The 27,039-nt window shown below is 45.6% G+C and overlaps 1 long non-coding RNA gene across 2 annotated transcripts; it reads right to left on the reverse strand.

The window, feature by feature from the left end:
* On the reverse strand, nucleotides 1–26,763 carry LOC124228210 (uncharacterized). Of its 2 annotated transcripts, none has more exons than XR_006885660.1 (3): nucleotides 26,348–26,763; nucleotides 25,638–26,247; nucleotides 1–333 (listed from the first exon to the last, which is right to left on the reverse strand). It is a non-coding gene; the product is annotated as an uncharacterized LOC124228210 (long non-coding RNA). The 2 variants fall into 2 exon arrangements; XR_006885661.1 differs by lacking the exon at nucleotides 1–333 and adding an exon at nucleotides 20,657–20,786.
* Between the last annotated feature and the right edge of the window lie 276 nt (nucleotides 26,764–27,039).

Genomic DNA, 27,039 nt, shown 5'->3' on the forward strand with positions numbered 1-27,039 from the left:
CACACTTAGTTTGGGTGAAAATCAGGTTGTACCACAATGCGAGCCTCAGGGCCAGTTGCATAATTGGATATGTAATCAGTACCTTTGAGAACTTCAGCCAAAAGCACTCCTGACACCACTTCGATCTTGCTGAATCATCTCCAAACCCCATGACTGGATGATTCACTGGTCTCCTCTGGGGTCATAACTATCAGGTGATGACCCAGAAATGAGAACTAAATTCATAAGGAAAGAAATCCTCTAGTCGGAACTCCAGTTTTTCCGGAGCTTCAATCTTCCACTCCTTGAGTTTCCAAAGAGTGATGGAGGCCATGTTGTCTCCTCCTCGTCAATCTAAATAAACGGGAAAAGTTAACCAGAGACCGACTAGATAAGATAGGAAGTTAGTATTTGGGATGAAATCAACTTGGGAGGATAAAAACCACACAAATCCATAGCTCCCTATCACAATTCTGAAATCCAAAAAGTTCTGAAAACGAAGTTTTTTTCTTGTTTATTCTTTTTTGTATATTTGCAGCAAATTCATCTGGCAGCAAATCCCGACAGCAAAAGCTGACGAGACTATTTTCAGTCTTTATTTATGCTCCTTTGGGTATATACTCATACATTTTGATGCAGAAATGTTACCATTTGATTATGAGGTGCTGAATCAAACCCCAGTGGGGTGTTTCAGAATATACAGGGTATTGTACATCTTATTACTTTAATAAAAGCTGAAAAAGTTTTAACAACAAAGCACATCTTGCTTCTAAGATTTCAGATAAGGATGGCAGACCTGTAATTCTTCACGTACTTTATTTGTTCTGCACAAAAAGCCAGGGCAGGCAGTGTTGTCCCCATTTCACAAATGAATCAACTGAGGTTCAGAAAAGTTAAATGACCTGTTATCTATTGCTGCATAACAAATTACCTCCAAAACGGAGTGACTCAAAAGAACAGTAAACATGTATTATTTCACACAGTTTCTGAGCATCAAAGAGTCAAGAGTGGCTCAGCTGCGTGGTTCTGGCTAGAGGCCTCTCATGAAGTTGCAGTAAGCTTGTCAGCCAGTCAGCCAGCATATTTTATCTGAAGGTTTGACTGAGGCTGAAGGATCCACTTCCAACATGGCTCACTCACGTAGCTGTTGGCAAAAGACCTCAGTTCTTTGACACATAGACCTTTCCACAGGGCTGCTCGAGTGCCCTGCCAACGTGGCAACTCGATTCCCCCGGAGCAAGTAATCCAAAAGAGAGCAAGATGGAAGCCACAATGTCTTTTATGACCAAGACTCAAAAGTCGCATTCCATCATTTTCACAATATCCTACTTGTTACACGGATCAGCCTCTCCAGTGTGAGAGGAAACTACACAAGGACATGAATACCAGGCAGCAGATATCAGGGGTGCCATCTCGGAAGGCTGGCTACCACAATTAGATAATATCACTTTGTTTACGTTTTACAGATGAAAGTCTAAGCAAGTGGTCCACGGCTACACAGTGAGTCAGATACAAAATAGAAGTTGAAGCCAGGCTAACTAACTCCAGACAACTATGACATGACATTGCCTCTTCATTTACTTGACTATCCTCCTAATATACTGCATATTTAAGTAAATTCCAATTTCTTGTTACTATAAATAACACTAGACACTTTCTACATAAATCCATTTCTCCATTTCCTGTTCTTTTGTGGGACAAATGCCTTGAGGCAGATTTGCTAGGTCAAAAGGTATGAATTTTTTAAATCCTCTTAACATGTATTAGAAAAAACAAATTCTGAAAGGAAACACCAATTAACAATCTCAGTGAAAGTTCATATGAATGCCTGTCTCATTACATCCGTGATACAATTGAATATCATCATTGTTTAAATTTCTGTTATTTTTATATGTTATAAATATGTTTTGATTTGCGTTTCTTGGAACATTTCTTCATATGTTTATTATTATTTATTTGTATTATTTAGAGCTTTGGTTGTAAGCCATAGAATTTGACTAATTTCAGATGGAAAGGGAAGTATTGAAAGAAATCAGGCGGCTCATGGAATTAAAGGGAGGGTGGGAAAAATCTGGCATGAAAATGAACAGGGACCAGGGCATGCCAGGACTCTAGGCAACAGGAAGGGATGGATGGTCTTACAGGCCACCACCAGTGGGATGAGTCAGTTTCAGCATTCTATCCATCTTTGTGTCAAAGCGCCCTAGCTTGAGTCGTATGTCTATCCTTGGAAGGGCAGGGCAAGGTGCCTTGATTCAACCAAGACAGCACTTAGTGGAAGAGAGGTAGTTACCCAGAAGTAAGTAAATTGCTATTACCAAAAGAAAGGAAGAACGGATCCTAGACAGTTAAAGAACAACACGTGTCTACTACAGGGTTTAATCTGATGGCTCCCAAACCCATGCTCTTAAGTTAAAAGTCCTATGCTCCTCATACTTGTTCATGGTCTATTCTGATTAATCAGTCAGGTAAAGGATCCTTACTTTATTTTTACCTAAGAAGTTCAGCATCATTGGAGTCCTCATCATGGACAAGCCAGAGAAGGGTTCTCTTTGGTTGGGAGAAAAGTCTAGAAATGTAGAAATGTGGAGATAAGACGCCTTCAACTTTGCCAAGTAAAACAACCAAGCACAGAGGGACCAGGAAGAGTCCTGCTATGGTCTGAATGTTTGTGTTCCCCCAAAATTCATATGCTGAAATCCTAATGCTCAATGTGATGTCTTAGAAGGTGGGCCTTTGGGGGGTGATTAGGTCCTGAAGATGGGGCCCTCATGAATGGAATTAATGGTCTTATAAAAGAGACCCCACATTGCTCCCTAGTACAATTTTCACCATCTAAGGGTAAAATGAGAAGACTGAAACCTAAAGTAACGCCCTCCCCTGACCATGCTGGCACCCTGACCTCAGACTTCCAGCCTCCAAAACCGGGAGAAATAAATTTCTGTTGTTTACAAGCCACCTAGTTTATGGTATTTTGTTATAGTACCAAACGGACTAAGATGAGCCCTTTACCAGCCCTTTTCCTGTAAAAGACTAGGTGGTAAATACTTTAGGCTTTGCAGGGATGCACACTCTCTGCCACGACTACCCAGCTTCACTGTTGTAGCGCGAAAGTAGTCGCAGACAATAAGGAAACAAATGGGTGTGACTGTGTTCCAATAAAGCTTCACTTACAGACACAGTTGGCAGGCAGGATTTGGCCTTGGGGGCCATAGTTTGCTGACCCCTACTTTAAACCAAACAACAACAATGCAACACATAATGCTTCTATTTACGGTTGTTTCAATCCTAGCTCCAAAATCGTAAAATTTCTCCTGTGGTTTTAAAGAATTTACCTTCAGTTGCCAATATTTAGGACTGTGTTCACTTGATTTATCCCCTGCATTTTAACCATAAACTACCTCAGGCGAATTTGGCTTGGAAAAAGTATGAAAGCAATAATATACTATTTGATAGGAACTCAATCTCCACATCAAAGTCAACTTTGTTATCCCTGTAGATGGGGAAGAGTAAACATGCTCATTCATCCAAGAACATTCTACATGCGTTTGCTATCATGTGCCAGGGACTGAGGCTGGATGCACAAAACACACAGGCCCAGGCCTTAAAGAGCTTAAGCCTGGAGGAGAGACTTACAGTCTAGAAAAACATTCCATAGTTGAGTGTTACTCTAGTAGATAAGGAGTGGGCGTCACAGAGAACCAGAATCAGGTTTGAACGGCTGTGACTATCTGAAAATGGAAGAGGACGTTTCGTGGAAAGGGTCGGAAGAGCTCTAGCACTTCTGAACAACTAATGCCCAAGGGCAGTTCCTAATTTGAGTAAATGCTCAGACTAGACGATCTGTAAGACTCCATAATCATCAGCCATCCCTTGGAGTGCCTGCAAGATTTACAACAATTCTCCCTTCAGTGGGTGCACTCCTCAGTATGCCAGGCTGAGGCCCCAGGGGCTAAATCTGTACTATGTTCCCATCCCTGTGTCACGACTGAACGATCCAGGGGTCAACAACTGACCCGAGCAGGGTACCCTACAAAGACTTTGAAGATGGCCACCATGGTTTCCTTTCTTCCCTCTACACACATGCTACTCCTCACATCAAGAGGTGAAGTCTATTTCACCTATGCTTGAATCTGGGCTGGCCTTAGTGAACTTCTTGATCAATAGTATATGGCAGAAGCGATGCTGTCTGATTTCCGAGGCTAGGTCAGAAGATGCTTTGCAGTTTCCATCTTAGGCCCTCAAAACATTAGCTCTTGGAACCCAGCTGCTGTACTGTGGGGAAGCCTAGCAGCCCCCTAGAGAGGCCCATATGGAGAGTAACTACGGTCTCCCCATTGATGGTCTTGCTGAGCTCCCAGCTGACAGCCAGCACCAACGTGCTCGTCCTGTGAATGCACCATGTTGGAAGTGGATCCTTCAGCGTCAGTTCAGCAGCCCCAGCTGATGTTGTATGCAGGAGAGATGAGCTGCCTAGCTGAGCCCTGCCCAAATTCCTGACCCAGAAATCACGAGATAAAATAAAATCGTTCTTTTAAGCCACTAAGTTTTAAAGTAATTTGTTATTCTGTAACGGATAATTGGAACACGAAGCCAATCACAACTCTTCTCTCCCAAGAATTTGAAATTGGAGATAAATAGATACTAGAAATTTTAGGAGCTGAGTCTCATTAAAAGCAACCCTTGGTGTGCATTAGAATCACATAGAGAAATTGTGTAAAGTGTAAAGTTCCAGGCCGCCACTCCTCCCCCATATTTCTGATCCAACTGGATTGGGGTAAAGCCTAGGAATATTTTAAGCAAACATTTTGAACAAGTGCCCCAGGTAATTCCAATATCATGAACTAAAACTGTGATCTGGATACACAACTTGAAGAACCACCACCCACATAAACTCGGACTCCTCACCCTTTGTCCCCAACCTGGCCTTGACTTGAGCCTCTGACAATCCAGTCTTAGCTTATTCATTGCCTAAAATCTGGTTGCATCTCAGGGTTAAGAAAAGCTCATGTCAATAACATACTCAGCAGAAGTGGTGCCTGACAGTTCACTCTAAATTGAATTTGAAGAGTTAATCATCTTCCTAATTTTAGAATCCTGAAATACCTAGGATAGCAAGATGAAAGGCCTCTTTAAAACACAGTGTGAACTGTGTTCTAATCCTTCTTATATTTTTTCCTTCAAAAGGCAAATCTCCTCAACCACCTTGGGGATTCTCCTGGCTTACATCACAGACAACAGGATCCTCTCCGTAAGACAGGCTGACTGCGACTGCCATTATCTGCAGACAGAATTTCAAAGGACTGTCAGTGTGTGTGAACTCAAGCTGAGGCGATTGCCTTGGGGGAAGATTTGGTTTGAAAAGTTCAGATAGGAAAGCTGATTTACAGGCGCTGGACTCTCACAGTCCTGCTTTAGTTAGACGTGAATCCGGGCTGGACTCTCACAGTCCTGCTTTAGTTAGACGTGAATCCGGTCGAGGTCTGTGTGTTCTTTCTTGCTCGAAGGTTTATTTGGGAACAAGAAAAAGAGAAAAAAAAGTCTCTGGAAGTTAAGCTGGTGGACTATTCACCTCTTCCCACAGCCAGTCCAAAGACGCAAATACTATGTAGGTGGGCATCTGAGACGTCTGGAGGTGACAAGCTAGGAATTTTCAAATATGGAGCCAATGCTAGCAAACTTGGAAAGGGGGGGACTTTACTGCAGCAACCTTCTCCAGCTCGGATTTTCGTGATCCTTCTCTCCTTGCTTTGCCCTCAATCTGCATATTGCCCCCCTATTCCTCACTTGTTCCCCAGACTAAGCTTCCCCACTTAGACATGACTTATTCAAGAAGTAAGTGAAGAGGCCGGCCCGGTGGCGCAGCGGTTAACTGCACATGTTCTGCTTCAGCGGCCCGGGGTTCACCGGTTCAGATCCCGGGTGCGGACATGGCACTGCTTGGCAAGCCATGCTGTGGTAGGATCCCACATAGAAAGTAGAGGAAGATGGGCACGGATGTTAGCTCAGGGCCAGGCTTCCTCAGCAAAAAGAGGAGGACTGGCAGTAGTTAGCTCAGGGCTAATCTTCCTCAAAAAATAAATAAATAAATAAAAAGAAAAAAAGAAATAACTGAAGTTCTAGAAGTGTTTTCTCCTCTTTCTTCAAACTTTCTTTAATCAACCTCCCCCCCCCCCCCCATCAAAACATACCTTTCCTAATTCCTATTCCCTCCGGACCCTTTGCACACCTCACCAATCTGGTGCTTCATTCTTTCCACAGCATTAATTGGTGGTAATTTTATTATTCTCCTTCATGGTCCATTTTTGCAATGTATAGAGACCTCAAAGAAGCAACCCCTCAGGGTACCTGTAGTTGAAGCTTCAGACTCACTGGCACTGAGAAGAGAGACTTTGAAGCAATTTGTGGCCCCTTCTTTCTACCAGGCCCTCTCAGAGGCCCAGAGGAGGCACTGGCTTGACCTTGGGTCCCTGAGAACTCAGCTACTAAGGAAAGGAGAGGTCATTCTTATGCAGGTGTCATTGAACATGTCTGGATACGGGAATAAAAATGACCTTTCCTGTAATTTAAAATCAGTCTATTCTTCTCAGTACAAATTAACAAAACATTTTTTAAATCTGGAAAACAAAACCACCTCAAAAGTTAAATAAATAAAGAATAAATAGAATAAGGGAAATCCGAAACTCACCCTCCTAAGCTGTTACTGGCTTTTTCTGCGGCACTTTGGGGTGGGCGGTTTACATTCAAAGCACACGCACCCCTCAGCCCTGGCTTGTTATGGAGGAGGCGGAGGCACTGCATCGGGCCTTAGTCCCGACTCACCTACCTTGAAACCCAAGATTCCCATCAAGACTCGTTATTTTCACAGCAGGAAATCGGGACTGGAAAGCAGAAGGCCTGACTTCTAACCTAGGTTCCACGGCTACCTGTGGGGTCTTGACCTTAGGAAAATGAGGAGTGCAAAGCTTAGAAATTCTCTTTGCTCCAAAATTCTAGGATTCCAAGATTGAAGACGACTGTTTAAAATATAAGTAAATTCTCTGAAAAGAGGGATGCATTAATCATCTATTACCCACCACCCCTTAGCTCAAATGAGCCTCCCAGCTTATCTTGCCCAGTTGCTCACAGGTCCTAAAGGATGCCACAAAAATCAGTATTTAAGTAGGGTGATGAGAAGGGGGAGGTCAAGAAGATGGGAGCTTCCCAAGGGAGGAGAGGAATCTGGTGGGAGAAACTCCTGGACTAGGAGGATGCATAGGACTATGGACTCCCATTTTAGAGGCACCAAAAGGAAAGAGAGGCATGAACGAGGCACAAAAAGTTAATTTTTCCCATTTCCCACTTTTTCCTTGGCTGGGCAAGACTCCAAGGAGTCTGTGCTGGTGAGAGCTTAGACCCTTCCGGATGCTTATTAAATGGTAAATAATGCCAGTAATAATGATCCTAAGGAATTCTAGTGCTGTCACTGCCCTGACACAAGTCAAAATATCTGCTCTCTTTCCTGTTCAAGAAATGAGACTAAACTGATATGGGGCCAAGAAGGGTTGCGAGGGAGGGAAAAGAAGGACATAATGAGCAGTTACCTTTGTTAAGCATCACTGTGCACTAGGCACCAGGCTGGCTCTCTGGTTGGACAGGACAAATTTGCAAAGAAAGATTGTCATTCCCATTCTACAGATGGGGGGCACTGAGGCTCAGAGAAGGGTCACTCGCCCAACATCATCCAGCCAGTGATGAGCACAGCCAGGATTTAAATCCACATCTGGGTGACACTCAAACTCATACTCTTCCCACGATATCCACCCAAAACGAGTTTTAGCCAATGCATTTTAATGTCCATTTAAGTGATAAGTAAAATGATAAGGATAAACATTCATCGAGGGACTTTTATGTGCCAACCACTGTGCTAAACGCCATCTTTTATCAGGACATTTAATCCTCACTTCGATCCGATAAAACAGCCAACGTTGCCCCCATTTCACTGCCAAAGAACCTGAGGTTAAGCAATTTGCTCAGGGACACATGGTTAGATAGCAAGACGGGATTTAAGCCAGACAATCGGACACCAAAGACCATAATCTTACCCACTGCACTTAGCAAACTTATTTTAGTCCAATCCTCCATAAATAAAAACTTGTTATTGCTCAGTGTATTAAGAGGGATGAAGATAGAGGGAATTTTAACCACTATCCAGGCTGTTGACAGATCGAGAAATCACTCTTTGACAGCAGCTTGGAGTGACTGAGGGGTAAATGTCTTCAGAGTGGCAGACCTGTCCCCAAAGTCATTCAGGCCCAAAACAAAACCTTGTCTGCGTCCCTCATGTTCTTAAAGAACACAGGCCAGTTTCAACCATGCCAGGACAAACGGCTACCCCTGTACCCCATCTTGCAGGAACAAAACCCTGACCCTCTCTACTCAGGTCCGGGAAAATGTTTCTGGCATCTTTGCAGAGATGGGAAACTGGAGCAAGGAGGAGGCAGGAAGGAGAGGAAAGGAGGGAGAAAAAAAAAACCCAGTGTCTACCTACGTAAAACACAGAGGGAAGCTGAGCTAATGAAAGAACATATTTCCACAAACAGAACCAAAACACGTTTCACAAACTCTCTTGGCCTTGCAAAGGATTAGCTGCTACAGGACATGACCATGGGTACCACTTGTCTGTTTACAAGCTTCTCCGCCCCATGTGGAGATGTGACTTTCCGTGTCCTCGCTGAAGGGCTGATTATCTGGTTACCTGAGCTGCATAAACCCAAACAATTCCCGCAGTCTCTAGGACAGATCTGAAGGAGGAAGGCCCGGAGGGGCGCTGGCTGTGGACACATGTTCACGGTCAGCTGGGATCTTTGTGTGTCTTCAAGGTTTCCCCACCACAGACAACTGGCCTGTACACTTCAAAAAATGTCAGTGTCGTGGAAGACAAAAAAAGGGCTGAGGAACTGTTCCAGATTGAAGGAGATTAAAGAGATGTGACCGGTAACTGCAGGGCATGGGCCTCTGCTGCATTTTGGACCAGGGTGGGGGTGGGGGAATGGCCGTAAAGGATATAATTGGGCAACTGGCAAAATTTGAATATGGAGAGCATGTTGGATCGTGTTTTACACCAAAGTTAAATCTGAGCTTGATCATTACCCTGATCAGACTGAGAGTGAGTACACAAATGGACAATGGCCAGACCATATATAACAATAGAACTTTGACCTACAACCTATAGTAACCTGCCCGGAAGACCAGCCCTTATCTATGACAAAGAGTCGGGCAAGCCAGCCTGCTGTCAGTCAGATTTTCAGGAAGCCAGATTGCTGTCTCTAGAGACAATCCAGGAAGCTAGAAAATAATTTCTGTAGCAATCGGCCCCAAATGGCCAGGACTTGATTGATAACTGACAGCTTCTCTAATTTTTGTCCCTGCTCCCAACTTAGGACCAGAGAAAGTCAAACATGCACCCCTAACCAACAGGATGCCCTGCTTCTAGTCTGCCCGCCTCAGCTTCCCCATGCCAACACTCTCCAACCAGGGCACACCAGAGCCCTCTGTGCCTTCCGCTGTAAAGCTCGCCCATCCCTTGGCCTGCCTTTGAGTCTCTGCCAAAACGCAAGTGACCGTGGCCCATTCCCTTGCTAGAGCAAGCTCAGAGTAAATAGCCTTTGCTTTTCTCATTTGGTGGGTCTTCGTTTAATTTCCACAGTTCTGTGGTTAAGTGAGAAAATGTCCTTGTTCATAGGAAATACACGCTGAAGTGTTTAGGGGCAAAAGGGTGGAGGGTTTTCCGAACCTCAAACGATTCAGAAAAATATAGATACCTCTCGAGAGAAGGAGGGAGTTATAGAGCAAACGTGGTAACACGTTAACCATTAGTGAATCTGGCCACACGGTGGGAGAGTTCTTTGTACTATTCTTGCAACGCTTTTGTAAGTTTGAAATTATTTTAGAATTAAAACATTTTTTAAAAGTGTCCCTGCTGATGGCTTTCATCCTGACCGAACACACCACATCTTTTCACCTAAGACCTCGGATGATGGACTTGTGTCTTGTCTGTGTCGCTTTACCCGTCTGCTCCCCTTGCAGAACTGCAAATGCAGAAGCCAGAGCTCTCTCAGCCCTGCCCCTGAAGAGTGACCATGCACTCCCTACTCCCGCACTTTCTCAACCCTCTTGGCAGTCATCCATTTGGATGGTTGGCTGCAGAGAGAATCAGGATGATCTTGAAGTCCCTTCTACCCTCCTCCCTGGGCCAAGGGGCACAAAAGAAGCAGGGTGCTGCTCTCGTTATCAGCCCTCACACGTCCGGATGCTGGGCCTCGTGATGCACATGGCTCATGAACTGAGGATTGCAAGGATGTTTGGAGACTGGCCATCAGTTTCTTAAGGCTAAGCTGAGTTCTTGGAACTGGCTGGACTTAACTATTTTACATTCCAAAGCTGCTGTATATGACTGTTCCCTAAACTTGCCCTTACTCTTCTTGCTTCCTCGAAATTTATTGAGGCACCCTCTTGTTTATTAAGTCTCTTGTCCTTTCATGCAGTGGTTCTGAGCCTTGGCTGCACATTGGAATCATCTGAGGAGCTTTAAAAAATATTGATGTCAGGTCCCATGTCGCAGAGACTCGTAATCAGCTGTTCCAAGGTGCAGCTTGGGATCTGAGATTTCTGTTGTCTTTGCTTTCGATTTTTAAGCTCCCTGGAAGACCCCAATGGAGCCAAGACTGAGAACCCCTGCCTTAATGCATTGTCAGATACACCTACGAAGCCCTTCTCGCCCATATTTTCCATCTTTCTCATTACTCTGGGGAGAATTCTGACCATTTCCTCAGACCTTACTGAAGCTCCCACATGGGGGGAAATTTCTCTGAAGTGGTTAGGGTTCACTTGGCCGTTACGAAAGTGATTTGTTTGAAAGTCTGTCCCCAAAAAAGAATTAAGGAAAGACGAGACATGTGAAAACCTGCTCTGGTCAATAACAATTAGAGGTAATCATCATCATTTCCTATAAATAAACTCACCCAGCCTATACTTACGGGGCAGAAACCCCAGTGGCACCCACACCACACGTCCCCGTGTGACTGCACAAGCTGCTCCAAAGCAGAAAACAACAGATCATGCATCCAGATGTAGTTATAAGATACTGAAAATACATGAGGCAAAGGGATGACGAAATCACACCAGATTTACAGCAACAGGTGGTGGCCTCTCCTAGCAGGCGCATACGTGGTCATCCGACCTCTCGGTCACACGAAAGAGAGAACAAGGAGGCCCAGCACCAAGAAGTCTGTTGAAAGGTCTGTGGCTTGGATTCAAAACAGGGGGCCCAGGAGATGCTGAAAAAGCATGTGTTTGCCCAGTTCTCAGTGTGATGCTCATTAGAATCACAAAAGGGGGTTCTAAAACTACTTGTCTGTCTCCAATCCCCAGCTGGGCCCAATGAAATGAGTCCTTAGGTAGCGCCCAGGCATTGGTGTTTTTAAAAGCTTCCCACATGGTCTGACGTGCTGCCACTTGACTTTGAATCACTTCCACATAGAACCTTCTCTTCTTACTGCCATGTAGGACCCTGAGTTCCCCATGCCCCCTGAACCAGGTCTGAAGCCACATCACTTCCCCAACCCCCATCCCCTTAGCACTGCCCTATTCTCTTCCCACACCCTTTCCCCCATTACCCGCACAGACATACACACACCCACGTATTCATATACACTCACACATACTCTCACACACATGGGCCCACAGAGCAAAACCCCAGCAAGGTCATTTGAGTTATTCCAACTTCTTGCATATGAATTGTTTTCTTAATCACGCTGTGAGTTTCTGGAAGCAAACATCTCTTCTTACCCTGTGAGGGCCCCCATAGCATCCAGCAGAGCCTCAGGCTTAATAAAATGTAAGCGCCTAATGGCTGAAGGGTCACTTGATCCATTCAGCCAGAACTATCAAAAGACAGTTAACCTCACTGAGCCCAAGACTTAGTGTCCTGAAATAGTCAGACAGCTACTGAATATTATGTACCCTGGGCTGGGTTTGATTTTGGCTCCAACACTTATGAGCTAAGCGACCTTGAGCAAGTGACTCAACCTTTTTCTCCAAAACTCAGTTTCTGTATCAACCAAACGACAACAATACGAATAGCCACCTCATAGCGTTGTTAGGTAATACACACAAAGCACTTCACAAATATATAGTGTCTATCAGATAATAAACACTCAATAAATGTTTCAATAAATGATTTCAATAGCCACATCTATGGACCCGAGTTTGCTCTGAAATGATCCTCAAAGCCCAACTTGAGCGTGTGTAACATCTTTTCTAAAAAGTGACAATGGTTAGCAAAAATGGTCTCCGATGGTCCAGGGTCCATCACCCTGTTGATAGAGCAGTGTCCTGTCTGGGTGACCCTATAGCTCCAGTTCTGAATATTCTCGCTTTAAAAGAGCCACCTGTGAAATGGCAATCCGTGGCTCATCTGCTTCATTCTTCCCTTACAACGGGATACAGAGCATGTGGTGAAAATGTTGAGATCCATCCTAGAAATCGGACCAGTCTCAGAGATGCCTATTGGCCACAGGACGGGATCTTAAGCTTGAGTGATGTCAGAATCACCAGCAGAACTTGCTGCATAGGTAAGGGGTGGGCTCGTCTCCCAGAGACTGATTCCCCCGTCTGGACTCGTTCCATGATTCATCCTAACAGCCTGGTGATTCTGAGGTGGCTATTTGGGGATCATTCCCGGAGAAACGCTTATCTCACTGAATGATCAAGACAGGGAACGCTAAGAAATTCATGGAGGTTGCAGAAAGAATGTGGCTTCTGACATCAGACTCATTAGTTTTAAGTTTGAGCCAGTTACCTAATCCGTTTGCCTTCGTTTTCATCATTTCTAAAACAAGAGTAATAACACCCATCTCACAGGATTATTATGAAAGTTAAATGCCAAAAGACCTGTAAGCACCCAATACAGAGCAAGCACATTTGACTCTCAGCACAAGTTTATTCCTTATGGACCGAAGGACACAGCACAAAGGCAACCCAGCTTTCTAGCCTGGGATACCAAGAGATGGCAATGCCCCTGACCAAGATGGCATAACTAAGTGGAATGAATAGGCTGGGAGCAGATATAGGAGCTGCAACCCTAACTGAGTTGCTACAGACCAACGCAGTCCTTCTCCTGCAAACAAGAAACCTCAAGGCCAGTTCTTTGACTGACTCAGCGTTTCCTGCCCAGGTACAGGGAGTTCTTTCTCTCACACTGCTGCTCCACAGGTAACCCTAGAGCTACCTAGCCATAGGTAGCTCCTTCTCCTGAGAATGGCTTTGTGTCCCAACCTCTTGCTGCCCCCAAAGACAAGCCGACAGCCTCACTAAGCAACAGACAATAGTTCAGATAATCTTCTAAAATACACAGAATTCCATCAAGCTCTTAGGCTCCTGACTCCTTGCTGGGATAATCCCTGGAAGGCCCTGGAAGCTCTGGATCTCTCTTTGATTCCTGAGGGTGATGTCACCAAACTTCCCCACCTCCTGAGCTCCTCCTTTGGGTGGGGCATGGTATCCCCGTCCTGCATGACATCCCCTCTTCTCAGTCAGCAAGCCTTGGGGTCAGACCACTTGTGTCTACTAATGGCCCCTCAGGTGCCGAAGTGTCTCAAGTAGGTGACTTGCATCTTTGAGGAGCCTAGGCCAAGATAACACTCTTCTCTTTGGGGACTTTCCTTCGCTTTAGAGGGTGAAGGGCAGCGAGTCAACAATATTTACCAAGTATCCAGAGCCCAACACACAAGTGTCATTCATATTTCCCCAGCCATATTTGCCCTGAGGGTACAACAGGATCCCAGTGACAGCAACAGCACAGAACTGGGGGGAAACTTGTCACCTTATAACACTTCCACCTCTACCCAGCTCTTTTCCAGGCTGTCTCCAAGAACACACTTCTGTGAGCTAGAGAACGGTGTCCTCTGGGCTGTTGTACGGAGTCTGTCTCCAGGAAGGAAGGAAGGAAAGAAGGAAGGAGGGAGGGAAGGAGGGAAAGAAGGAAGGAAGGAAGGAAGGAAGGAAGAAAGGAAGGAAGGAGACACTGAAAATACAGAGGGAGTTCAGATGAAGAAAGTCCGTGTCCAGTCAGGTGTATTGGTTAGCTATTGCTACAAAATGTTACATAAAAAAGGACTGTAAAATCTTTAAAAATTAAAAAAGGAGACAGACCCTCCCTTTCCCTCAAATACACCGGCACACTACCCCCACCCCACCAAGACCCACACACAAACCTGCCATAATTACCACGCCACCATCAGAGAACGAACTGCTGGCCCATGATCCTACTCTGTCAAATGGGTTCAGTCTCACCATCTGGGGTGCTACTCACCAGATATTCCTGTCTCTCCACCTTTTGGGCTCATGGTAAGACTGTACTCCCTGAGCCCCTTGTAGGCAGTGGGATCATGTGACCAGTTCTAGCCAATCAGTTATAACCAGAAGTGATGTGTTCCCACAGACATTTAATCACGGGATAAGACTCTCCAGAGTTCACTTGCCCTCTGCCTCAGTGATCATCTACGTTCAAATAGATGACTCTGTCTCATCCTGAGTTGACAGGATGCCAAGCCTCCAGATGACCCACCATATGTAAGTAAGATGGGTGAGAAGTAAACCTGTGTTATTACAAGCCACTAAGATATTGGTGTTATTTGTTACTGCAGCATAACTTAGCCTATCTTGACTGATACACTCTCTTTTCTTGACAGATAGTCTAGTCATTCTCCCAACTGCTGTATTGGTGAGCCAATGATAGCATTCTGCCACCTGCCTTTGATTCTTCCCAGACACTCTTTAAATGCTTCTGAATAATAGTGTCTTCATGCCTTTGCTTGGCCATTTCCTTGCCTGAATTGTCCTTCCTCTCCACATGCTGAAATTAGATTCACCCTGCAACGTCCTGCACAAAATAACCCTGGAGACTTCCGGAAGTCCCAGATTGAAATGAATTGCTCCTTCTATATTCCATAATACTTAATTCCATTCATTATCATACATCTTATCATTCCTCAGCAGGGAGAGGCTGTGTCTCTCTGCTCCCTAGCCCATCAGCTCCTAGAAGGCAAGAACCAGAGTTGGTTAACCTTTCTATTCTCCACAGGACGTGTGAGCCCCTGTCACACAGCTTGTACATTTCTATGTTATAATACCCAGCCTTAAAATGCACTGGCTTTAAGGGCCAGCCCCGTGGCTGAGTGGTTAAGTTCGTGAACTTCACTTCGGCAGCCCAGGGTTTCGCCGGTTCGAATCCTGAGTGCCGACATGGCACTGCTCATCAGGCCATGCTGAGGCAGCATCCCACATGCCACAGCTAGAAGGATTCACAACTAAAAATACACAACTATGTGCCGGGGGCTTTGGGGAGAAAAAGGAAAAATAAAATCTTAAAAAAAAATGCACTGGCTTTGAATCTGCAAAAATCAACCTACACATTTATTAATTCATCCTTAGGCCTACAAATATTTATTGAGTGCCTACTAAGGAATAGGCACTATGCTGGGACCTGGGATTCAGTGATATAAATGACATGATTCTTGCCTTCCCAAAACCCTCAGTCTAGCGGAGGATAAAGGGCCATAAGCAGGTAATTATCAATATGTGCATCTATACTCAGTATAACTTTATTCATCAACTTAGGATCAAATGCACTCATTTGCTTTTGCTTTTCCATTTAATAAATCAGCCCCATGCGCCAATATTGGCAGATAGTCTGGTATCTTCTTCTTCAGGACATGACTCAGTGACTTAGCCTAAAGGGCCAGGGAGTATGGGATAGAATCTTGCCAGCAAGGTCCATCCTTCTTCTGCATCAAGCAGAGAGGAACTGGAGTCAGTCCCTCCATCTTCCCACTCGTTCTGGTGTTGATGTGGACCCACGAGGCCCACACCACTGAGTAGACTGTGCTCGTCTGCCGCTGCTGGACTGCACTCACTGGTCCAGATGCTGCCCGTCCTGCAGCGCTGCCCTCTGAGCAGGCATCTCTGTGTGGTTTCCATCCCTCTGCTAAGCAACTGTTCTCCAGCCCTGGGCCAGGGCTGGGCCAGGTTGCTTGGCCAGGAGAAACTTCCAGCATTAGCCACAATCGGTGCTGGTCCAGCCCTCCCCCACCAACCCTCAGATTCTGTGTGGAGCCCAAGGCCCGGTGTGGACACCCCCTTGCTTGAGGTCATTTTATTTCAGAGGCCATGTTGCCCCTTGTCACAAGCTTTCATCAGAGCCGTCCTGAAAGCTACCTTGAAAGGGCCCCCTAACTTCCAGTCTCAAGGCTTCAGAAGTTGGAGTGTCAGCCCCTTCCCTCCCAGAAGGCTCTGGCTCATTACTCAGATAGGCTTTCACACCCTTCCCCCAGAACTGTGTCCTAAGGAGAAAGATGCCTCTTGTTAAAGTGTCCTGCTATCCTCTGCTCTTTGGACCGTGGGTGTCCAATAGCTTTACATTCACATAAATAAGAAGACCACTCATGTGACCTTTCATGGGACAAAAAAGAGTGACAATTTTTATTAAAAAAAAAGAAGAAGAAGAAGACTGTGCCTATTGTATATAAGATGGTAAAATATTATAATAGGATAAGCACCAGGTGCTATGGAGCCCAGAAGAAAAATATCTGATCCAGACTGGTTTCGTGGGAGGACAGAGGAAGGAAGTCAGGGGAAGCTCCCATATCGTTTATCTGCGTATCCCAGGTCATGCCCATCCCTTATCCTGAGTGCCCACAGGCCAGGGAGCTGGTCTGGATGAACACACACCCTCAGGCTAATGTCAGCATAAGAACAGGTGGAGTCTCCCGGGAAGTGAAGAGACCACAGGGTAAAGGTGGATGTGAGGATGCAAGGTCAGGCTGGGGCATAACAGGACAGGAATTCAGGGAGTCAAGCACCTGAGTCCCAGCACCAGCCATTAGAGATACGCAGCCAGTGATTTCAAACACTTTATTGTCCAGGCCACATTTTAGGAGCTGGGTCTGCCATGATGAATAAGACAGACAAGAGGTAGAGACCAAATTCTACGGCTTGCTAAGGACTCCAATCCAGGAGTAAGCAAGTGACACAAGCACAGAAGTGAAGGGCCTACCTCTACCTGAGAAGGTCAGGGAAGCCACAGCAGGGGACACAATGTCACAGGTAGATCTATAGGGCCAAGCTAGTCTAGATGATGTCCTTCAGCAAATTTGGAAAAGGCTCCTGCTTTAGGGAGACAAATTAGAAAAATACCCTGGGCTGACACAGCATCAATGCTTGATGAGAGGAACGTGGGCTGGATTTCAGACCCCATTCACCCCCTGGGCCAGGTGCCTTGGCTGAGCGAGAAGAAGCAAGTGCATCTGAGGTGACCCTGGCCTTGAAGGATGAGCAGGAGAGTGCCCCCAAACAGGGAAAAGGCATTGCAGACAGAGGAACAACAGGGAAAAGGCCAAGGGCTGCAGCAGAACTTGATTCCGGAGAATCTTTTCAACTTCCTGCCTAGACAGGAAGTGGTCCCAGAGCACAGGCCGTCCAGGGTTCATAGGTATGAATTTTAAAACAATGGCACCAATTAGAGAGCAAAGAAAAAAATACTGCTACTGGAGATCAATTCCAAACCTAAGGAAGTAGGAACAAGAGCTGCAATGACAGGGTGGCTATGTCAGTGACAGAGAAATTATTCAGGGAGTTTCAAAAATGTGGAAAACACCCGGGACCCATCCATTCTTTAAAAAAAAGAAAACTTTCTCTTTCTTGTAAATTAGGACTCAGAAACTGGATCTCCCGAAATAACTGTCCTGAGCTCTTCGTTTTCCTTTGTGAGTGTGGAAAAGCACAAAGACATCTTTACTTGGCTGGATTTGACGCTCTTCGCGGTAGACACACCTCCTCCCCCAAACCAGGGATGAGTCACCAGGAAGAACATTTTAATCAGACCACCACTATTCACAGAAGAATACAAAGAGATAAAACACATGTGAGTGTGGACTTTCAAAGCCAGTTCTTCAATGAAATAAAATGGGCCATTCGCTTACGCTGGGTCTCCCAGAATTAGCCTAATGAAAAGGTGGAGGAAGCTACCTCACTGTAAGCGATGGCGTCATTTGAGGGAGGCACAAGGGTCTGACTCAACCTCAAAATAGCTGCCACGCCAATGATTAGCATGGGCTATGAAATCACTCCCTTGGAATATGGCATTGTCTCCTGAAGGTCCTGTCAGGACCTTGAGAGGACCGGTCTGCACAGCAGCCATGTTCCCCTTCCCCTGCTAGTAGGATGCTGATTTCCAGGTATCCGCCCCCAGGTGCTGCAGGGGTACAGGCCCAAACTCCCGCTTCACAAGCTGAATCAGGATTGGTTCAAGCATATTGGGGGTCCCATTCCCCTTGCCAGTCTTGGTTGAGTCATGGGCACATGACACAGTTCTGACCAGTGAGACACAAGAAGTCTGCTGAGGAAACATGGCTTATGGAAAAGATCTTTTAGTTCTTAAAAGGAAACACAAGGAAGAAACAGTCTGTGTTTCTGTCTCTGACTATGGGTGTACATGGATGTGTTTTCTGAAACAGTTGGCCCTCATGTGACCTGGATGGCAGTTAGATTGAGTGATACACACTAAGAGTGAGATAGATGGAAGAAACCTGGGTCCATTTAGGCACCATGGAGCCGTAGAATTAACCAGTCCAGAAATGGTCATTCTTCAGGACTTTTGTTATATGAGTTAATAAGTACCTTTTTTGGGCCAGCCCCAGTGGCCTAGTGATTAAATTGAGCATGCTCTGCTTTGGTGGCCCAGGTTTGTTTCCCGGTCATGGACCTACACCACTTGTCTGTCAGTGGCCATGCTGTCTTGGCAGCTCACATACAAAAAGAAGAAGATTGGCAACAGATGTTAGCTCAGGGCGAATCTTCCTCAACAGAAAGAGGAAGATTGGCAATAGATGTTAGCTCAAGGCGAATCTTCCTCAGCAAAAAAGTAAAATAAAATAAGTACGTTTATTTTTTAAGGCATTCTAAATAGGTTTTTCTATTTTTTATAGCCAAAAACATCCTAACTGATACAGAAGTTTTGGTGCCTTCATTTTCTTGGCACCTATTTACCCCTAAACACAGTGCAATCTGGATTCTGCATGGCCCACATGCCACTGAACTTGTCCTTTCTTCAATCCCCAATGGCCTTCCAAATATGAGATCTCTGGCCATTCTTCAGGCCTTGGCTTACTCAACCTCTCTCCATACATGACTCTTGCTCACTGCCTCCTTCTAGAAACTCTCTATTCCCTTGATTTTCAAGACACTAAAATCTCTTAGTTCTCCTCCTGCCTACCTGACCACATCTTCTCATCTCCTTTCTCCAACTATTTACAAAGAAGCACTTGACCTTGGGCCAGCAGATATATTTTGTTTGGCCTAAAGTATTTTTAAAATTTTGTAAATTCATTTCCAACATTAAAAATTGAGAAATTTCACACAAACATAGGGTTTTCTAGCTTCCTTGAATAATTGAAAGAATAGGCAACCTTGGTCTGGTATTGCCCCAAGAGAATTTATAGCTTAGGAAGAGGAGATCAGTCCAACAAACAGACAAAAGAACCAGCCAGAATCCAGGTGATCAATGTATATTGAAAAGGGAGGGACCAATTGTGTTAAAAGCTGCTAATAAATCAAGACTCAGAATTTACCACTGGCTTTGGCAACATGGAGCAGGCTGGTGACCTTGAAGAGAGTTGTCTTAAGATCAAAACTACTCTTAAAATATTGGAGCAGTTTCAAGACAGAAAGAGTGGGGGAAAGTTTGCATTACGAGCAAAGTTGTAGATTCATATAGCCTACAATCCAGCAAGTCCACTTCTAATATCTAACATAGAGGAACTCCAGCACACGTGCACCAGAAAACACACACAAGAATGTTCACCGTGGCGTTGTTCATAACAGCCCCAAACTGAAAACAGCCCGAAGTCCATCAATAGTAGAATAGACAATAAATTGGGGGTATATTGATACAATGGAATACTATGCAGCCATGACAATGAATAAACTATCAGAGACAACAACATGGATAAATACCACAGACATAAGGCTGAGTTTTTAAAAGAAATAAGACACAAAAAATTCATATACTATTATTCAACTTGTATAAAATTGAGTAAGAGGAAAAGCTAAATTATATTGTTTCAAAGATGCATGTTCAAGTGATACAACTCGGAAAGAAAATTATTATTAAAAAACCCAGACAGTGATCAGCTCTAGCAGAGAAGGAAGGCATTGTAAATGTATGGGGTGACTCTGGCAAGATTTTATTTCTTGACCTGGACTTGGCCTTTAGTTACATGGAAGTTTGCTTTATAATTATTATTTTAAAAATAAATGTATATACATATACAAACATATTTTTAAAAGACCTCATGTGTGCTATAGCTTACCACTTAAAAAAGAACCGAGAAAGAGCTGTTACGAACTTTTCTTAAGCATGATTACAATTGGCCACATCCTCTGCCATCACTGGATGGATCACTCTCAGAAGTCACTTCCTCGTGAGGCCTCTGAAACCACTCAGGTCGAACTAACCCAGTTTCATCACTTTCATTTCTTCAAAGCATTTCTCATCACATTTTACTTAGTAATAGTCTACCTTCCCCACAGAGGGAAAAGGAGAATGGGAACTGAAAAAGTAGACGCAGTGAGGATAACTATTTCCATGGCTTTTGTTCAGCGGAGAATAGAAATGTAGAAGGAGACAGATGAGGAACAGAAGGAGATGCTTTTCTTCTTCTTTTTTAAGATGTTCTATGTTACCGTGGGTCTGTAGGATGACGGGAATCCTAGAGAAGGAACGGGGAAGCATGATGATGCAGAAGGAAGAGAGAACGATTGGAAAGACTAAGTGCCAGGGAAGGTGATGGGAGTAGGACTCGCTGCGTGAGTGTAAGACTGGGCCTTGGCCAAGAAGCAAGGACCACAGAGGGAAGAGCCTATGGGAACAATCGCTGGGAGGTTCATGGATCTGGTAGTGGAAGGAAAAGGAAGTTCTCCTCTAACTCTTTTTATTATCTCAACAAGAGTGAGGATGAGGGAGGGCGTGTTAGAGATTGGAGGAGAGAAGTGGTGAAATGGCCCTCTGGGAGAACGGGACGAAAACTGACCAGAGAAATGCAGTAGAATGGTTATATATGACCAAGGGGCCTCTTAAGAATTATAGTCCTCAACTGAAAGGGAGGTTAGTCAACATCATTGAGAGCTTTTCTCCGGCCTTGTCCAGCTACTTGATACATATAAAGAATACAAGGAGAGTTCGAATTTTGTCAGCTGAATATAACAGAGAGAGAGAGCAAGAGGGTGGGTGGCCCAGCAGACCAAGTGTTCGGAGCTGGGCAGGGGAGGAAGCGCAGGCGGTAGCAAACCACATTCACGATCATCAGCATCTTCCACTGCCAGTGCAATGAGTACTTTCATCTGTGTTTTAAAGTTATAGCGATAGAATTTACTCCAATAAGACACAGTATTTTATCTGCTTTTAAAACTTATTTTTTAATGTCTATAAAGATATGAAAGTCCTTGGGAAAACTGGGCTCTTTGAATCTGTCCTGATAGGCTCCTGGTTTTTTGACAATATAACAGATAAGACTTGGGAAAGCCTGGGAACCGCTACCTCGTGCAGTATTCACCCAGTAAGGGTCCCTTTCAGAGGAACCATGTGCTCAGCTGAGTAACAACGCAGCCACAGCCTCTAAGGGACAGACCTGGCCCCTAACCCCATCTCCATCCCCAGCTGACTCTGGCCAGGTTTCTCAGCCTTTTTTCACTTCAGTCCTGTCCTCCATATCTTAGGGAGAACGATAATATCTACCTCCCAGAATTGCTGTTAGGAGTAAGTGAGAAAATTCATCTAAAGTTCTTAGCAAAGTGCCTGGCCAGTAATAAACACTCAATGGAAGATGATCAGTTACTTAGAGTAAGTACTCAATCAATGCTGGCTGTTTGGGGTTGGTGGCAGTGGTGCTATTGCTGTTGAGTGACTTAACCCCAAGTAACGGGTTATACGCTTGAATAGCTGGGTGACAAGGAGGTCTCAATCTCGCTGGCATTCTATTCTATGGTTGGACAACCCTAATTTGATTCAAGACAGGAAGCGTTTCTGTTCTCAGCACTAATCTGAACACCTTATATGTACCATTTCACCTAAGCTTCACAACAGGACTCCAAACCACATCTTTCTGCCGCCAAAAGCTATACTTTTTTGCCCAATAAAACACTCTTCTTCCTGAAAAGTTTGTTCTAATTTTAACTGGTCCTAATTCTGATTTGTTCTAATTCTCCTCTCAAGAAGGACCCAGAAGGAGTCAGTTCCTCCCCTACATGACACTTTCCTCCAAACGGAGCAGCAAACCCTCCAGAGCTGTCAATCACCCCAGGAGACTTGGGGCAAACACAGAATGGCCCGGGGATCCGCCGAGCCCCTCTCAGGGCTCTACTCACAGCCGAAACCCCTGCCCAAGGAAGGTCTTTTCTCTAAAGTGATTTCCGTTGAGTTCAGAAAATCTTCCTGGGGGAAGCGATTTCTCTATCCAGTGAAACGAGGGTCTGTGACCCATGTTCCCAGTATAAGATCCCCGCACGTGACTGCCTTAAATGGATGTGCCATCATTCCGTCATTCAAGCAGCAAGCTTGCAGTGCGTGCTGGCCAAGCTACACAGGCACTAAGGGGAGTGCAAAGGAAGCATGAGGTCTGGCCCTTAAGGACATAAGGACACCCTGTAAGGACACCCCAATAGCCTATGTGACCTCAGACCAGTCCCTTCGCCACTCTAACCCTCAGCTTCCTTGGTGGGAAATGAGAAAAGTAACAATCTCCAGTGTAAGAATTCTTGTGAGGATTGAATGAGGGGCTGCTAGCTGTTATTATGGGAGAGGCCCCCACACACATACCCTTCTTCCTTGTTATCGGAACCCCAGTTTTGTTCAAGAAAGCACTGGGCCTGCTCCCAGACTATTAAAGTTGATCTGATGTGGTCATGATGATCCTATTCCTCTCTGCCAGATACTCACTTTCCCAGCCCCTCTTGTGCCTGAGAATGTCTGTTTGACCTTATTCTGTGCAATGAAAGATTAAGAGAAGTCATCTGGGAGGCTTCTGGAAAATTTTCTGCTTCCTTATAAAGGGGACAGGCATGAGATAATACACATAAGTGTCTCCACCCCACATGCCCACACTCACACACACACATGCACTCTTTCTCTCATCTTTCTTCCTTGAATTCTGATGCAATGCCTGGAGTTGTGGTAGCCGTTTTGTGACCTTGAAGTGGCAAGCATGAAGGCAATAGTCAAAAGCTAAGGATAAAGAAGCAGAAAAGAAGAATGACCCTAGATCCTCGATGAGCCCCTAGAGCTGATGTACCAACCTCAGAATGCCTTCCTCCAGAGTTCTTAAGTGAGATAATAAATGCTTGAGTATTTAAGCCGCTGTTAATCAGGTATCACTCGCAGCCCAAAGCATCCCTAATTGATTCAATCATATTATCTATTGTTATCATTGGCTCCAAGCTCCCATCATTGTTCTGTGACTTGGAGCAGGAAGCCACACTTCTGAGTACCAAAGGGCTTTATCAGGGGCATTACCATGGACAAGGCCTTACACAGTAAAGTTGAGCCTCTCTTCTATTTCCCACAAAGTCCTCCTCTGCAAAGGACCCCAGCACAATCAGCAAATGAGGGGCCCTTAACGCCTCATGGATCAGAAAATGCTTCTCAGAGAGTCCTCTGGTACGATACTGTATTTGCAGCCCCCTTGGCAATCCCGTGCCCCATGTGTCTCATATGCTGTCTGCAGACCGTTCTGGGTTGTATCCTGGGCATTCTGCTCTGCCTCCATGGAAGAACTCCTCCTGATTCTCAGAACCAGGTTTCACAACTGCCCACGAGGGCAGAGGCGAGATCTGAACATGTGAGCAAATGCATAGAAAATGCTTAGCACAGGGGCCAGTACCTAGAGCTTCCTCAACAAAAGGCAGCTATTGTTATCATGATCACGACCATTATCATTATGTGACACAGCTGCCATCGCTTCTAAATTCAGCTTTTCCACAAAGGGGGAGACAGGCCCTGCACTTCCAAGTCCACCCACTCTCTGTGACTTAGAGCTTAGGAGTCCTTCTGACTTGGTATGGTCCCAGGGTGGGAGGTGAATCGTAGGTTCTGGCAGGTGAGCAGGTGCCCGACAGGTTACATGGAGAAAGAGGCAGGCGGGACCTAGACCGACCCTTGAGAAGCTGAGTCAGGGCCATGGCAAAGAATCACACCCTATCTTCCCAATCTGGGCTGAAAGTCAAGATGAATTTTATATTATTCATCACCCAACAAGTATTTATTGAGGTCCCTGGCAAGAGCTCAAAATCGTACTGTAAAATTCCCCTGGAAAAGAAGGGAGACAGCGGGATATATACTGCAGAAGGGATTTATGGCTGGATTCAAGGCAATTATTCCGGGAAAACATCCTCAGGTTTCAGCCATTCACTTTCCTGGAATTCTAACTGAGGTACCAAGCTGGAAGAGCCCAAAAGACACACACCAAGCTTCCCAGAGAGCTCTCCTCTAAAACGTACACTGCAGCTCTATAAACAGACCAATCCACTCAACAAGTGACGCTGTGGTGGGACTCCCTTTCATTTGGTGTCAAAGCCATGAAAAATCTCCTCATGTGCTGGGTTTCCACCCAGCCCCAGTGAGGAGACACCCCGATGCGTGGTATAGTCAAAGAGTGCAGGACTGCAGCCAGGAGACCTGATCTCCGTCTGGGCCGCCCCACTGAATTGCTGCACAACTCCAGGCAGGTGACTGAGCCTCCCTGGACCCCGTCTCCCCATCTCTCAAGTGACGGGGGCTGGACTCAATGACTCCTATGATGGTTAATTTTATGCATCAACTTGGCTGGACCACAGTGCCCAGGTATGTGGTCTAACATTCTGGATATTTCTGTGAGGGTGTTTTTGGATGAGATTAACATTGAATCTGTGGACTTTGAGTAAAGCAGCTTACCCTCCGTAAGGGAGGTGGGGCTCATCCAGTCTGTTGAAGGCCTGAATAGAACAAAGACTGACCTCCCCTGACCAAGAGGGAATTCCACCAGGAAATGGCCTTTGGACTCAAACCGCATCTCTTCCCTGGGTCTCTAGCCTGCCTGCCAGCCTACCCTGCAGATTTATTTTAGACTCACCAAGCCTCCACAGTTGCAGAAGCCAATTCCTTAAAATTAAAAAAAAAAAAAAAAGTATACATATGTGTGTCCATGTGTTTGCATCCTGTTGGTTCTGTTTGTCTGGAGAACCATAACTAATACAACCCCCAAACTCCTTTCCAGGTGTAAGATGCTGGGAGTCTGAATGGCCACAGAGAGGAAAGTAGGCGCGTTTCTCAGCCTGTAGCTCCTCGGGGCAGGGATGTCAGAGTGATCAGGACAATGTCCTCTTTCAGGAGGACTTGTGCAATGGGCGTCCTCGGCACAGCAATAAATACCAGTAGTTCCACAACTGGTACACCAAGTACTGTGCGGGTATGGAGAGAGATAAATTGATATGAGTGCAGCCAAGAGGAAATGCAAAAGGGGAGGGTATGAAGACAGCTTCACATTCCACCAGTTTTGCCATCTTCTGCAGGGACCTCCCCGGCTACTTACCACATTATGACGCTGTTATTCCAGGGGCAGGAAGCAGGTTCTCTACTGGTGATTGATGAGGTGTTGCTATAGAGCGGAGCATCTGCCACAGAGGAAACAGGGAGACTGTCTCTGCAAGACACCATCCAGGGGAAGGCGGGAGGGAGGGAGAGCAGGAGCAGGCTGATGCTGAAATCCATCTGAGGACCACAGCGGCTCAGAGAAGCCTGCCCCACACCAGCTGTTGTCTGGAAGCCCCAGGACCCTTTCACGCCTCTCCTTTGACACACTTTGAGCAGATCTCAGCCATGGCTTTCAGACCTAGAGAGACCACAGATGGCAGATGGCAGCTCCTTCTCAACCTCCTTTGCTGTCTCTTCTTCCTCCTTAAGTCCTGTGTCTCCCATGTTCCAGCCAAGGCCCTCTTCTCTCCTAGTCTACGCCTTCCTAGGTTGTTTCATCTATGCGCAAGGCTCTAATTACCACCCCTGAGCAGCTGCACCCCAAATCTAGATACCCAGTCCTTCTTCTCTCCTGGGGTCCTGACAAGCTCCTCTAGAATGTAAGCCCCATGAAAGCAAGGATGGTCATCTCTTGTTCTCTGCTGCCTCTCCAGCTTCTGGAACAGTTCCTGGAACATAAGTGATGATTAATAAATATCTGTTGAATCAGTGAATGAACCTGCCTCCCACAGCCTTTAGACATCTCCACCTCGGCTTGCTTGGACTCACCATGTATAAAACCCAACTCTTGGTCTCCCCTCAAAACCTGGGCCCCCTCTTGTGTTCCCCATTTTGTTGATTCCCTCCACCATCCATTTCCTTGCTAGTCCCCAAATCAGGGCGCCATCTGTGTCTCCTTTGTTCTCCATCGCCTCCGACTTCAATGAGTCTCCAGGTTCTACCTTCTTAGTATTAATTACTGTTCGCTTTTCTCTTTCTCCACCTGGAGTGAGGAATGAGACACCCTCATTCTTGTTGTATTAGTCATCTGTTTACTTTTCTGCTTCTCTGACTAAACCAAAAGTCATGTGACAGCAAAGACCTGAGGTAGTGACATTTTCTGTTTGTGTGTGGTGGGGGGATTCCCAGAATCTGAATATCCTCTTCTTATTTGGGGAAAATCCTCCACTGAGTGCGAGTTGGTGAGAGGCTGGGGCTCGACTCCCCCTACAGAAGCCAAGGGAGCCGGACATACCCTCCCCTGCAGTCATAACCACATGACCGGCCTCACCCAATCAGAGACCTCTGCCCAGGAGTTAAAAGCTGGAGGGAGGAAAGCAAAGAAGCAGGTTTATTCAGAGCTCATTCATGCTCTAGCCATCGGTGGTGGCTGTCCCAGGGGGTGGTGCCGTCAGTGAGTCCTAACCAGCAGACTGCCCCTGGGCTGGGCCCTTGGCTGTGTTCTCTGCAGCCTGGCTCCT

The sequence above is a fragment of the Equus quagga genome, chromosome 16 (genome assembly GCF_021613505.1).
Source record: "Equus quagga isolate Etosha38 chromosome 16, UCLA_HA_Equagga_1.0, whole genome shotgun sequence".
Taxonomy (NCBI): Eukaryota; Metazoa; Chordata; class Mammalia; order Perissodactyla; family Equidae; genus Equus; species Equus quagga.